The 16,024-nt window shown below is 32.0% G+C and overlaps 1 protein-coding gene across 4 annotated transcripts in view; it reads left to right on the forward strand.

Moving 5' to 3' along the window:
• Window positions 1-16,024, forward strand: part of LOC123676230 — a 34,841-nt gene that overhangs the window by 787 nt on the left and 18,030 nt on the right. The gene's annotated exons all lie outside the window — the stretch shown is intronic.

The following is a 16,024-nucleotide window of genomic DNA, read 5'->3' on the forward strand; positions in this document are numbered from 1 at the left end:
GCACTATGATTTCAGATAACACAAAAATATAACATGTGATATTTTCTTCCTCAATTAATTTAATTCCTCAATTTTTTTTTTTTTTTTGCTATGATAATCCATCGGTATTCTCTTTTTATGGTTTTCGATTCTGCAATATTTACTATTTTCGTACGCGAGAGACCTTATTGAAATGCACCCCTGGACGGTTGGTTGATGCATCTATTGAATTCTCTAATGGATTGTGCTTTTCTGATAATTATGTGTTGATTTTCAGCACCCCAAAATATATGGTTTGAATTTTATCGAGCTCCTCTTTCCAAATTTCGAAAAAAGCTTAGAGCTAATGAATTTTATAGAATTGAGTTTCGATTTTACGAATACTGAATAAAATAAACTAGAAGATATAAGTGGGTGAAAATTTGCGTAGAAATCATAGCATTTTTTATCACCGAGAAATTTTCTCCCAGTTCATTGCCAAATGCGAAATTCTAAGAATTAGTTTTAAAAATAACCGATATTTTTTACGTTGTAACATCTGTTTTCCGCGACGATTCGATAGGTGTTTGTACTTTACGAAAATATCTAGTCGTATGACACATTTCTATGCGAGATAAAAGTCTGGACCTGCTACACGTATATTCCAAATTTTATCAATCGATTTATTATAAGTTTGGAAATAGATCAAACATTATCAGGTAATAATTCAATAGTTTTCAGTATCCGTTTTGTTCATTGAATATGTAATTATTATGCAATCAACTGGTTCATTGATTAATTCGATTAATGATCGAGGTTAATTAATCGCTAGATTAATATATGAGCTTTTCAGAAATAATAGAATTCAGGAATACTCGATTGAAAAACACTTATTATGTATTTTACAAAATAGATGTTGCGTTTTTATCATAATCCTTATTGAAATTCAATGTTCGATTTAGGTATATTGCTATTATTATGATGACAATTGAACAGTAAAAGAATATTATACAGAGAACAGATCAATGATCTAATAATACATAAATGTACCCTTGAGCGGTCGTGCAGTGCAGATCATTGACTCCAACATCAAAGAGAAAAATATTGAGCCTCATGTCACATGACAATGAGATGTTTGAATTTCAACGAAAAGGGAAGTCAAATCAAGTGGTTTAATGATTCAATGATCGATTGGTTCAATATTCTCAACCAATCTGAACATCGGTTGATTGGGCCTCTGGTCACGAGGTGTAAACATTCTGCGTCTCACCTTTTTGTTAGAGTCGATTCTTTTCTCCTATGCCGCTATTCGCTACATACTGATTATTAGATTATTGGAGCCAAAGAGTGATAAACATAGATAGAGGGAGTATACGCAATTTTTACATGTCCCCAATATGGTTAGATTACGTTGTCGGATTTACAAATTTACAATTTTACTACATCGTTATGTATAGTATATTGAATTAAATATATATATATTTGAGTGATTCCCGATTAAATATGCAAATTTTAATATTTGGAATCCGATATTTTTCCTAATTGTCGGATTTATAATAAGCAGAATATTTATTATTTTCTGTATGTACCTGCTCAAATCTAAGGTTTGGCAACTTTTGCTCTTTTAGTGTCATCAGTTGTTTCACGTCGTTTGATGCGCTTGAAGTTTGTTTTCTGAAATTCTGATATATTTAGGTATATATTTCAATATATTTTGAGTTAATATGAACGTTGATTCACTATCTCACTTATCTCAAAAACTAAAGCTATGAAGAAAAATATTGAAATTTCAACGCCGTGTAGTTCGGTAACGAAGTGTTTACGAACACTTGTTTATGGAGAAAAAGTCTTATTTTGACCTGAAAAATGGGCCCCTGTAATCTTGATTCTGAATTTTCAATCACCCTGTATAATTCCGCTACATCAGTTCTAGCCAATACCAATTCTACTAATACACAAGGCCATTAACAACTGATACCCCCTTCTCGGTCTCCTTTTCTGAGAAACTGACTAGGGTTGTATTCACTTTTGGCCACCTTCTTTTGTTTTCGAAAATTGTAAAAATGGCGATATCGAAAAACATTTATATTTTCGCTAATAATGATGTATTCACCTACCTACGCCAAAAAGCTCTTGAAGCTGTCACGAGCCGAGCTTCGGGTGATGGTGGGACTGCTGACGGGGCACATGTAGTGTTTCCATTTTAAAAAACATAACTTTGGGTCATAGCTTCATAATCAAAAATCCTGTCAAAAAGACGAGCACACCACTGGATTCGTTATGAAGCGCCTCTATGATGTTTTAATTTCAGAAGTCTATCATCAGTATTAGCGGGGATATAAATGTTTTTTCATATCGTCATTTTTCCAATTTTTGCTCGAAAACAAAAGAAGGTAGTCAAAAATGAATATAACTCTTGTTAGTTTGTCAGAAAAGAGAACAAGAAACAACCGTTTGGAACCATTTGGTCTCAAAAAGAAGCTAGGCGTATGGGTACCACACGAGTTAACGCAAAAAAATTCATGGATCGAATTTCCATCTGCGAATAGCTGCTGGATCACAACAAAATCGACCCATTTTCAAAGCGTTTTGTGATTGCTGATGAAAAGTGGATCACTTACGACAATGTCAAGCGAAAACGGTCGTGGTCGAAACGCGGTGAACCGGCTGAAACGGTGGGCAAGCTAGAATTGATGGCCAGGAAGGTTTTGCTGTGTGTTTGGTGGGATTGGAAGGGAATTATTTACTATGGGCTGCTCCCCTACAGCAGAACTGTTAACTTGGAACTGTACTGTCAACAATTAGAGCATCTGAAGGAAACAATCACCCAGAAGCGGCAAACTTTGGCCAATAGGAGAGGAATTGTATTCCACACACATCGATAGTGAATCGCCAGAAGTTCCGAGAGCTTGGTTGGGAGGTTTTTATATGCATACACCTTATAGTCTGGACCTGGCATCAGTAATTACAATATGTTCCTGTCCATGCCGAATAATTTTGCTGGTGAAAAATTCGCTTTAACAGAGGCTTGTGAAAATCGACTGGTTTTTTGCTGATAAGGACAAGGGTTTCTATGAGAGCTGCATAATGATTTTACTTTCAAAATCGTTATCTAACAAAAGGGCACATATAAGACTTGAATCGGATCATTATAACTATGGTAATTAAATCCTTGTTTTTCATACAAAAATAATGGATTTCTTTTTATAACACCTTATATAAAAGAATATTGTTGATTAATGAAATTATGAAATGTTGACCCTTCGAGTGATCGGATAAATTTTGAATTATGTCATTAATTCATGGTATCCTCAAGAGAATTTCGAAGTTATTAGCATTTTACCTATAATATAGCAGACATTCTAATTGAATGGAATAATTGACGACTAGACTAACAAATCAATTTAATTTTGCCCAAAGATATCAAATGTATTGAGTAGGAACGTGTGAACATAGACTATATTGTTGAAATACTGGAGTTTTCAAATTGATAATGAAATAGCGTTACTACTTCGTCTTGCTTATACATTTCTGCTACTTCATTACTTCTTTCTGATTTACCGTCAGTCAAAGAAAATATTGGGAATTGATTATTCAAGAAAACTGATCGAAGAGATTGTCCTAAATTCTTCGAGTGCTGAAGAGGTCACATATAGTTCACGATTAATTTAACTTATTTGAAAAAATGAAGAAATCACTTGAAGTGAAGTCGTGATTCGTTCATGCATGCGCCAATAATTGTACCCTTGGAGACCACATAACTGTATAAAGCCATATTATGTTGTATCCAATGGTGAAATTTTAAAATCTTAAAAGCTCCAAACTCAGTGTGTTCTTCAATTTTTTTTTAAATTTTGTTTGAATTTTCTATGCAAAATTTCAGATGTGTTTTCATTGAAATATAAGATTTTTTTGATATTCCACATATACTTCAATTTTCTATGATTCTGCCGACGCTAACTATTCGATATTGTGCACGAAGTTTGAAATGATTATTCTTTAAATCTCAAAATCAACGAAAAGTATTGGGTATTTCTTTTCCAACATTTTTCTTGAATTTCCTATGGGTTTGATGGAGTAATCAGCTTGAAATTTCGTATGTATCTGATATCATTATCTCATATCAACATTTAAAGCCTCAACTGTAGGTTTTTCAATCACGAATATATTGAGTGAATTTTTTTCGATATTTCCTATGGAATTTCGTACGAGGCTTTGTATTATCATTCTACACCCAAACGCATTTTCATCTTGATCAAATCTGCAATTTGAAGATTAACATAAAAAAGAATTAAATGACATCCAAACCTACCTTGAAAATTTCAAGTTTTTATATCCTTCCTATATAAAGTTATCGTATAGATGATCGGCCGGCTAAAAGAATAGAATTTGAGGACGGATTTGACTTCAGTGAGTCGAACCTTAGTGTTTGAAATTATTCCTGGCTCAAAACTCGAAAATCACAGATATTGTGATGAAATGATATAACGATCGGCCCAGAGCAACAAACAAACTCTGAAATATAGCTTTCATATACAATGGCGTAGCGAAACCTGGAGCAGAATGACTTTTAACGCCCCTTCTCAATCACCTTCAAAGATTGCTCACCCCAAGGTCAATTTTAAAACTATTAACACAATTTTAACACTATTAACATAATTTTAACACTAAATCAAGTAAAAACAACTGTATTTCTCAACAATGTTCTCTATTTTTATATATCTAATTTACTACTTTTTGAGCCATTTTCCAATGATGTAGCTGAAATTATTGAATTGAATTCACCAATTAAAATTGAATTGCCTTGTACACAATAAAATACCATGGAAATAAGACACTGATTTTGGAATTCGAATTTTAATTTTTTTTACTTCATTATCTAGTTTTTATAATAATTAAATTTTATTGATCTTTTTTTTTGTCGATATTACGAGATGCGAAAGTGAAAAATAGCCTGTAAATATATTAGTATCACGAAGCAAAAGGATATTTAGTCAAAGAATGTAAATCTTACAGGAGAGTAAAATACAATAATAGTATTGTACGAGTACAGGCTACAAAACGCGTAGAATAATTCTTACTTACACTCTTTGTATAGCGTAAATAAATTTTCCATTTATATTCGATTCAAATAAAATTAATATGTGTGAAAATGACAATTTTTTATAGCAAAAATGGACCTAATATTTTTTTTCAGAAAAACTCAATAATTGTATTTTCACTTCGAAATTCCGGAAAAATAGTAGTTTCTAGTTTTTATGCTTTCATTTCACAAATCAAATTATGATTAAATTAAAAACAATTGCTGTAAAGTAACTGAACCTCTAGATGTGACAAATTATCAATGCACAACATTCTGAAGGAAATTAATTGTGGAATCACTAGGTAATTTGGAGAGGCTTTAATTTTATTTATTGAATTTTTTATAAATACCACCTAGGCAGTAATAACATGTGAAGTTAGAATCACAAAAAGAAAACAGAGAATAAAAAACCAAAAATTTAAAAGTATTAAACATCGAGAACATAAATCTAGAGCACAGCCTTTATGTTATATTTTGTTATACATAAGGAAATCACTTTGGTGATATAAGTATTATATTGGACCTAATCAATACATGTAGCATCAAGAAAATGTATTAACTAACAGTTTTCTTCTAGAATCGAAGTGGATTTAATACTATTTATAAAATACTATTTTAATAATTTTAATTTCACCTTATATAAAACGTCAATGGATGTATCGAGAAATTTGAATCAGCATCAGTCAATAATCCATTGAATTATGATATATGATTAAAATATACTATTAAATTCAGATAAGGTCTTTTACTCGATTTGAAATTACATAGGATAGGGTGCATTAAAAATTTTTTTGAAGGATGATATTAGTAAAATTCTACAACTAAATTTTTTTTCAGGAAAATATAAGGGACACCCTATAAAATTTGGTTAGAATGAGATGAAAATATAAGTTTATTATAATTGAAAAAAAATTATACAATGATGCAAATTCTGAGTTCGTAAATAGTCCCCTGTCCATCTACTTATATCCTGGCTGTGGATTTATTTAGGACGAACCCATTAACTATCAACGTCTATAAAAACATTAAAAACTCAATAAATACCTTTTGGCGAGTAAAACTTATAAATCCTAATATGCAATAAGCGTTATCTTCGTGCTTCAAAGGGACCGATCGATTTATGAATATCAAATCCTGTGTGAAATATATAACGTTGACTTTTTTGAAAAATAATATATTTTTCCCTAATTATTAAAGTTGGAGTGAATGCTCCTCGGTCACTACGCCATCCTGTACATAGACTAAGCATAGGTTGAGGTACCTACTCCAAATGATTAGGAAGAGATGATAAAACAAACCTATTGTGAATGAATTTCTAAGAAATTCATACAAATCATATCGAACAACACCGATAATATGGTACCTGTCATTAATTTATTTCAAAAGTGATTTACTACTTAGGGACTCACGTTTTCGATATAAAACAAACGATCATTCGAGGCGAATGATATACACTGTTGTGTTTCTTTGACGAATTCTTGAAACTTTTTGAACGCTCGTTTCCTAAACATATTATTTTGTCATAATGTATCGGTTGGCCCAAATTCGTTGTCTAGTGAGAGGATCTCAGAATCCCTTTGATCCAGAAAAAAATGAATGGCAGATTTCAGGTCTCGATTTTTGGAAAAATTAATTTGGTGAAAACTGATAAGTTCAACTTTTTCTAAGCTATAAGAGAAAATTATTATAGTTATTCATTTATTATAAAGTTATTCAATTTGTTAACCGTTTAAATTTATTTTTACAGTTTTGGATCTCTTGAATTTTCTTTTGGTTGGTTATTAATATGTAGTATGTAGTATTTAATAAAAAATATATCATAAAGATATATCCATTTGTGAAGGAAAAGGGCACAATGTTGTCAATTTTTGGTAATTTCATGACTTCTTTATTACTGGTGCTATGAACATGAAACAAAAATATTCCATGTATGAAATAACATCTAAACACCTCGCGGGTTCAATTACTCGAAGATTCTCCGGATGCTGCTCTTCCAATACTCAATAATTATCTATTCTGGGGCAAAACTCTACACGTTTCAATTGTAATGTAGCATAAGTATTACAATTAATTACAACTAATTATGTTCTAACTAACATACACATTTACAAGTTTTTATAGTTTTTGATGACTGCTGGTTCTTCAGGAATATCGTCGTAAATTTCGAGGTAACCTGCAGCTTTGCCAAAAACTAAGGTACCAGCAAAGACACCGATACCTAATAGCAAATGAAGTGTATACCGTCTGTTCATTGTATCACAATTGGTCTTCCAATCACCCTTAGGTTGAGGCAGTTTGAGGAAGATTTTCTGGTAGCTTGCCTCACCTACTAAAACTGAACTCGAAAACTCTCAAAATGTTTTTCCTCTAATACTCGATACTCCAATATTCTTGGTCCAAAATTCTACACAATAACCATCCAACACGTCGTTTACGATGTAACCAAATCAAAAAACGATGCGAAGATGGAAGAATAACGAACAGGTCAGATAAAAAACCAAAAAATCACGTGCTAAGTACCGTCGTCAATCAATCTGCAAATGCGATCAGAAAATACCTCCACAGGATTTTTCCAAATTTTGACTCGAGAACTTTACACTCAATCCGCCTAGGCGACTCAATAAATTGCAATTAGTTCTCTTCGATAATAAACACCGTCTTCATTCAGCTGTCTAACCTCTATCCTATAACAATTATCATTATCTATAAAAACAAGATGGCAAGCATCGAGTACTGTCAGAAAATATCCACCGTCGCGAATAATAATATCCAACGAATTATAAGCGTGACAAGATAATCAAAATATTCGGTGGCCATCAAGGTCCCCGGATTTAACACTGTCAGAGTTTTGCTTTGGTCACATTTAAAGAACAACATTTATCAATTTGAAAATGTTGAAAAAATCTAAAGATGTTAAATCTGGAGACTTTGATGGTCACCGAACATTTTGATTATTTGATTTCCTGAACAAGGCACTATAGGTTGATTCGCCTTATAAACTCAAACTTTTAATGATTTTTATAGTCTGATAAGAAATTGTTGAATATTTTTGAAAAGGGAAAAAAGGCGATTTCATTCGTTTTCGTTTTTCATCAAAATACCTTCCCTTCACAAGATATTCAACTTAAATTTGGCATGTTTATTTCAATTTCAAGTTTCAATCATGTGATATGCTAATTTTGACTGCAAATCTATAGGATGATATTTTTTGTTCTTGAATAGTGCCCGCTTCATTCCCCCAGTTTTTTGTTGGACCACCAGTAGTTTAGAATAAAGTCGATAGGAATTTTGGTCCAGTAATACAATTTTTGGTTTCTTGTCGTTTTGTCGTATCTGCACTGCAACCGATTTGGTGAAAAATTTTTTCAATAATTCTCTAGTAATCTTCAGGAAAATCCAAATTATTATCAAGATCCAGTTCTGAATTAGTGAGCTGTGATGAATAAATTAATTATAAGTTTTGGTACCCAATCTGTACCAAAGATTCGATAAACTGGTATATCGTCACAAAAAGTAGAACTACAAGGAACACTCTGCATCTCGAAAACAAAGCGTTTGCGGGTTTATAGGATTTTTTTTTTTGATAACTATCGAAAGAATCTCTCATTATCCTTTGAACCTCCAACTTAGGAACACCCTGTATATTTTATTTTACAGATACACAGATTTCTTGTTATCAAATTATTGTTATACCTCGTTCCTCATTCGTGCTAGATGCTAGTAGTAAGTTACCTCAATTATCAGGAATTATAGCGTTTATAACTGTTTCCACCCCGAGATCCAGCATTCTATATCATATGATGAACTTCAGTGATCCTTTTAATGAGCCTGTTAAGAATTATACGTCCTCCTGACTTCATATCTGCTTCTTGCATTCTATATTCTACATTAGGTACTTCCAAAAAAGCCATAGGTTATGAGATGTACAATTTTTTATCAGTGTTAATGGAAATGAGTGGATGAAGGTAAGGGTGCTATATTGTTTTGATTATTGGCACAATAAGAGATATTTCGTTTGGTTGGTCAAGGACAAAGGCCAGATGGTGTTCTTCGCATAGTAGACATTTATGTAGATTTATTCATTTATGCAGTCGAAATTCGATCCATCCAAAAGTCAATGTTTACGATTGATGAAATACTTTGACTGTCTGGTCATCTTACCTATACATAAATACATAGTAATAGATTTCCTGAAACTCCTCTCGAAATAGATAGCAAATATTCCAATGTGGTCAAATGATTTTAATTGATAATATCATAATTTTTGAATTTTGTACTGGAAAGGATCTTCAACGATAAGGTTCGATGACGAATTTGTCCTCAAACTGAATTCTTCATGTCCGTCTGGCCGTAAACACGATAACTCCCGAACGGAAAAAAACTTTATATCTGACTTGGGGTTCCGTAAATATTGCCGCTTGAAATGTGGTTATCCTTATAATTTCAACATTTCGTATTCAATAGAGATTTTTCATTTGAATGTATAATAACAGTTGCAAAATTCCATGTACCAGAGAATATTCAAAAAGAATGTCGAAAAAAACTCAATATCTTAGTGACACCAGATTCAATCGTGTTCAGAATTCGCATGTAGATATAAAGTGAGATTTTCAAACTTGATGCAAAATTTTCTAATGATCGGTTGATCAGAACAATTCGCTCCATTCTTATAATATTTTTATTCAAAACAGATCCGACTGATTTGAAATTTTCGTCTAGAATTACAAGCAATAAACAGAATTTCATGTTGATCACGTCAACAGAACCATAGAAAATTCAATCAGAATATCGGAAAAAATGACGAATATTTCCGTAATAACAGATTAGACTAAGTAGAATAAATAAAAATAAAATAATCGATAAAGAATAATCTGAATAAATCACATTTTTCATAATACAAACAAAACTATTAGGCGTATGAATGAACGCTCAAAAGCTCCTGCACCATTTCTTGAATGTTGAATTTTCTCTTGAAATTATTATCGCATCAATTGCATCATTTTCTATTAGAAATAATAAAATGAATATCTTAAGAATGCGCAATATTTTTTGTCTCATGGGTGCATCACAATTTCAAACTTTTGTATCTTAATGGGTTGAAGATCCTCAATCTGAGTGTATTGACTCTATGTCCTTCAAGGGTCTGGTATGATCCTCTTTTTTTGATTGTCTCTAACATTTTTGAGAACGTCAATCTTATGTGACTCTGTACCTCTGGGTATTTTTCAATTTGAGATCTTCTGTTTGGTTTGTTATCCAGCTTGTGTCATATTGTGTTTTTGTTTTCTGATTTTCAGAGGCAGCCTATATAAAATCAGCAATTATGTGTTATTGGACATTACGTTAGTATTGTATCTGGTTTTTTACTTCATCGTTGTGTTTGCTTATTGAGGTGATTCACCATTAGGAGACTTGTGTATTGAGTGCACGATTGTGTGGCGCCACCAAGTGCCCAAGCAAAAGTTATTTTACTTTTGAGGCTTGAGCCTCATTCCACAGGGGCTTAGAAATTCTTCTTTCAGTTATTCAGATTTGAACTCATAGAAAACGCCGAGTCAGCAGTGTTTGTATGTAATTAAAACAATTTACATTTTCCGTAAAGTTCCATTCAATCAAATTTACCTTTAAGTAGTATAATTTTCTATAAAGCAACTTAAACTGATGGAATACTTTAAGAAATGGAGATTCAAAGTGAACACATCGAAAACAGTTGCAATCTACTTCAGAGGAACAACAGTAAAGAAAGAAAAAGCAGGAAACGTCAAAATAGAAAACCAGACGATATAATGGAATAAGGAAGTGAAATATCTGGGAGTAATACTGGATGAAAGAATGAATTTTAACAAACAGATAGAAGAAAACAGAAAAAAAAAAGGTAATTGCACGGCAGACTGTACCCTTTCCTCAACCCTAAAAGTAAACTTTCCTTAGAAAACAAACTGAAGATAATAAAAATAGTGCTAATACCAAGTATTACGTATGCAGGAGTTACCTGGTAAAACACGAAAGACAATAATAATGATCAGTTGTAAACTACGCTAAATTCAGTAATAAGAACAGCGGTTGGCGCCCCATGGTATATAACTAACCAACAAATCAGAGAAGAACAGTTATTTGAAACTATTGAAGAAATAGTCAATAAACAAAGAAAGAAGAAAATAGAGACGCTGAAAGAGCACGAGAATAAGGAATTGAGAAAGATAATACAAATCAAAATGAGAAAGACAGATAAGAGGAAATACCTCTTTCAAAGAACTGAATAAAAGAAAAAAGTGACATGAAGTAGGGAGGAAAGCCTTCCGATCAGACAACAGCAGAAAATAGGAGAAATGAAATTAGAGGCGAAGGGAATGTAAATTCCGGACCTTAAACAAAAAGAAGATCTGAGTAAAGCAACTTAAAACATCTTCATTTAATGCCTAAGTAGCAATGCGGTAGCTGTGCGCATCGATGACTGAAATACCGTTAAGATTTTAAATTTGTTTGTACTTTGAACTGTTATGATAATTGGCCAGCTCTTGACTTCAGGTAAATCTGTCTAGCATGCACCTGCCTCGAGGGAATCCTCCCCCTTGCTCGCCTGCTCACCGGACGGAGTTGATTACACATCGGATCACTACGTTTACGTGTACCCATATCAGATCTGATATTTACATTTTCTTTCCTTTTAATTTCTCTACAATTATATATCTTGATATCTGTGACAGATAAACATATCCTAAGAAAGTGAATTTTTTAATAGCCCAAGAGCCGACGACGGCCAGATAAGAGCTGAAAGTTTTTCTGTGCATGTCCCCTACACTGGTAAATACCAGTTACTATAGAGTTTGGGTTGTGGTTACTATGGAAGGCATCGAGATAGAATATTCTATCTCGATGATGGCAGGTAACAGGTGTATAAAATAGTACCTTAAATTCGTTAAAGTATAAAGCTCAAGTTTTTTTAGTTTTTCGGGATAACTCGAAAGAACTCCATCCATTGCCGGACACTTATAATGCTACCCTCTGCCAGATACCCCTAAACTTTAATAATTACAATTATACTTCCGTTATAGTATAAAAACTATATTTATATATGTTACTTTGGGGACCTGTAACAAAATTTTACATCAATCAGTTTTAATTGTTTTCACATCTTGCCAGACACATTGAAATTTCGTAGGTGCAAGCGAGTGCTTAGTCGATAGTGATCTTTCGAAATATCCATAGAAAGCTATTTTCACTTTCATAGCCATGTTATATAAAGTAAAAATTGTTAGTTTATATTATTATAAAACAAACAAAAAATATTAGTACATGTAAAAAAAACATTCAATCGTTTTTAATTTATTGAAATTCAGGAGTGTCTGGCAGGGGCTAGCAACTTTCATAAGTGTCCGGTAATGGATGCCGAGTTTTCTTAAGTGATCTCGAAGAAAATATAAAAAATGGAGCTTTATACTTTATAGAATTTAAGCTACAATTTTATATACTGTTACTACCTGTTACCTGCCAAAGTAACCACAACCCAAACTCTGTCGCTGGTCCTCTTCACCCATGAAGAAAACATGCATAGAAAAACTTTCAGCTTTTGCTCTTGCTCTATAACGTACATGTTTATTCGGAAGCTATAAGGGATTCGTGAGACACATTTTGAGGAAATCAATTAGTAAAATCATATTCCTAGCTCAAAGCTTCACCTACTAATGTCAAAACCTGATCAATCAAATATTAAAATTATACTCTTCAAAAATTGGACAACACATAATTATGAAATTGGGTACATTTATTGCTATGATGATAAAGAAAACAATATTTCGTACTGTAAGTTCTAGCCCTATATTGTAGCAGTTTCAAATTCTTCAATATTTCATTCGGATTTCAATTCGATTAACTCCGGATTTGAAACCGCACAGCTCGATTCTCAAAGTAGATATATTCTAGGAGATAAGTATCAAGAAAAATTTAATTTTTTTATAGAATCTAAAAAATACTTGATCAGGAGTATAATTGAAAAATATATTAATGAATTACAACTTATCCAACCGCTTTAAACAGTTATTTATCGTAGTTTAAATGTACCTAGATAGTCTAGATACTAATATTTATTTCTGCCGAATTCATATGTGAGCTCCGCTTTCTCTTAGAATTATTACCTAATCTTTAGTTTTCCTTTAATTTGTAGATTCTAATGAACAAGTCCTTTGTTTAACAATTCCACTTCGTTTCAGATTATTCAGGAGTATAATTGAGTTTTTTATATTTCATTTCAGTTATTGCAGTTATCTTGTTTATATCTAAGCATGTATAATAGGAATTACGTATTGAATCTCACCGATAAGATTTTCCACCTGTCTGAAGATATAAAACAAAGAAAATATAATATAATAAAAGTGAATAAGATTCCGCCCTTAAAAATAATTTCATATTTAACGATCAGGTTAACCAACGTACTCTGTGGTCCCAAGGGCGTGTTCCGATACAAAGTAGCGGGACTCACCTGCGAACGTCGCTGTTGAAATGAGCGCTGGTTGTTTTTGAAGCGTCTCGTTGGGACCAGACTGAAAAAAAAAGTCGAAAAAAGGAGGACTTTAGGTTAGAAAGGCACTGCAGACGTTTTTAATGAGGGTTTATAAGGTCTAAAGTGTCTATTGGAATTTTTGGGTCAGTTCTTGAATCTGCGGGTAAGAGATATCAAAATGTAGGTCAGACGGGATGCTGTGTCTAGACAGATCGTCTGTCCTGTACGGATAGGATAGGTCGGTTAGGAGGGAAGAGTGTAGAATGATATGGAGCGATTAAAATTTGCTAGCACGTGGTTGCTCCCGATGATCAAGATAATCGTATTTGAAATTAGATGTCACGGAAAATATTCAATTGTAAAGTTTGTATATTTATAGAAAGATGCTGATATGATTTCGTTTTCCGAAATCTATCTTTTTATCTAGATTATTTATTATTTATTTTGAAAGTTTTGAAAATTAGGGCTGGGTTCTAGTCACAAATTGTAAATTTTAAAATTCAAGATTTAGAACTATGTATATTTCTTTATCAGAACATCAAATCTAACTAACCTAGCTAAACTTAAATTAACAAACTATATAACAACAAAACAATAAAATCACTTATCTTAAAAATCCTTGAAATTAATCTGCTTTTCTATTTCGTCGAGTTATTCTTTTTGAATTTGTGTATATTTTGATGTATTAGTCAATTCATCGTTTCCATCAAAACGAATCGCTTCGAGTTTCTCATTATATCATTACTTATTTAATGTCTTCAATTTCCTGCACTTTCCATTTCACTTCTGTCTTTTATTTGATTTTTCTCATTGACGTCCAGTTCCGATGTTTTTCGCCGCAATCGACGATCGAAAAAAAATCTTGCTTACAGCCTTCGATGATCTAACATCTAACTTTATCTGTGTCAAATCTAAGGAACTTATATGTATGCCTCGATTTATGCCTTATCTATCAAACTCAGATTTTGGAATTTTCATCAATATTCTTCGTTTCAACTCTTAATTCTAAATAATATTATAGACTTTTGGCGGAATATAATAATTTTGAATATATTGTATAAATCAAAAATAATCTTAATTAAGAAAAATTACCTATGAATCTTCTTTTTATTTTAATTCTGTAATTTGGAAGTAATCATCAGGTTTTTTCCTAGTTATATTTCTGTTTTAATTTTGAGTCTGAAAAAAACATAACAATAGTTATAATTATTGTTTATTCACACCATCTCACCGAATATGTAAACTCTCCTGAAAGATAGCTTTCAATGAATTGAATTGAATTTAAACTCTGGGCAAATTCACATAATGTCGTATTTAATAAGTATGATCATAATATTATCTTCGAATATGAAACTCATTTCTAACGAATTTGGGCAAATCCTTGGAATATTCACCCTGTGTAATTTAGCTTTAAATCTGCTCTAGAAATATCGAGTTTATTAGTTGTTGTCTTTGGAAATTATTTGTGTTTTCGGTCGTTCGTTTTTATTTTATTCTTTTTCTATATTAACTTAATTCTGCCTTCTGATAACAAATCTGAAATCAAAACTTGGTTTTTCTTAACTTTCAGAAATGTGTTCTCTTTTTAACAATCATATAAATAGAACACAAATACTCAATTCAACTGTGAAGTCACATGTGATACTTTTAACAGAATTACATTAATCACTTTTTGAACCAATTTTCGTGGGTAGATCTCTACCACATTCTGTTAGTATATAATGTAGCTCATTCTCGACTCAAAATTCGAAAATTTGCGAAGTTTGAGCAGACAGCTTGCTGATTTCCTGGAACAAGCGCTCAAGAAATACTTTGAAATGAAATAATATCTTAACTCAAAATTGCTCAAGTTAATAGATTCAGCGTCAAATATTTATTATATCCTAGAAAATATATCACATCTACACGAATTATTTTCAGAAAAAAAGTTTTGGAATGGTTAAAAAAAATTTAACTCCTTTTGAAATATTTACCATTCACGTTTGGAATATGAAGCATGCAAAAATCGATGAGAAAAAACCGTCCGTCATCCGTCGTCCAGAACAATTTTCGGAAACTTTTTGAATGATATTTGATACAAAAATCTGTTGGTAAAGGCATTAATCCTCCTAGCTCGACAATACTACCATTCAGTTTGAAAATCAAAAGAAAATAATTTAAAAATTCATTTCTCGGAAACTTTGTGACACGTTGCAGGAACGTTTATTAAAATTAAATGCCGTCGTTAAAATTTTAATCCTCAAGACTATTGGCTATCTGCGCCATTTAATGGAGGATTGAAATTTTAATGCGACATTAAATTTCGATGAACGTTCATTCAACTGAGTATTACGAAAGATAATAAAGTATATCGCTATGATGATACTGAATACAAGATATTTTCCTTGAAATTATAGGAATTTTTACATGATTTTTGTATTGTGCAAATTCCAAAACTGTGAAAATTTCAGGAGGGATTAAAATTTTTTTCCTTGAAGCGAGGT

This window comes from Harmonia axyridis, chromosome 3, assembly GCF_914767665.1.
Source record: "Harmonia axyridis chromosome 3, icHarAxyr1.1, whole genome shotgun sequence".
Classification (NCBI taxonomy): Eukaryota; Metazoa; Arthropoda; class Insecta; order Coleoptera; family Coccinellidae; genus Harmonia; species Harmonia axyridis.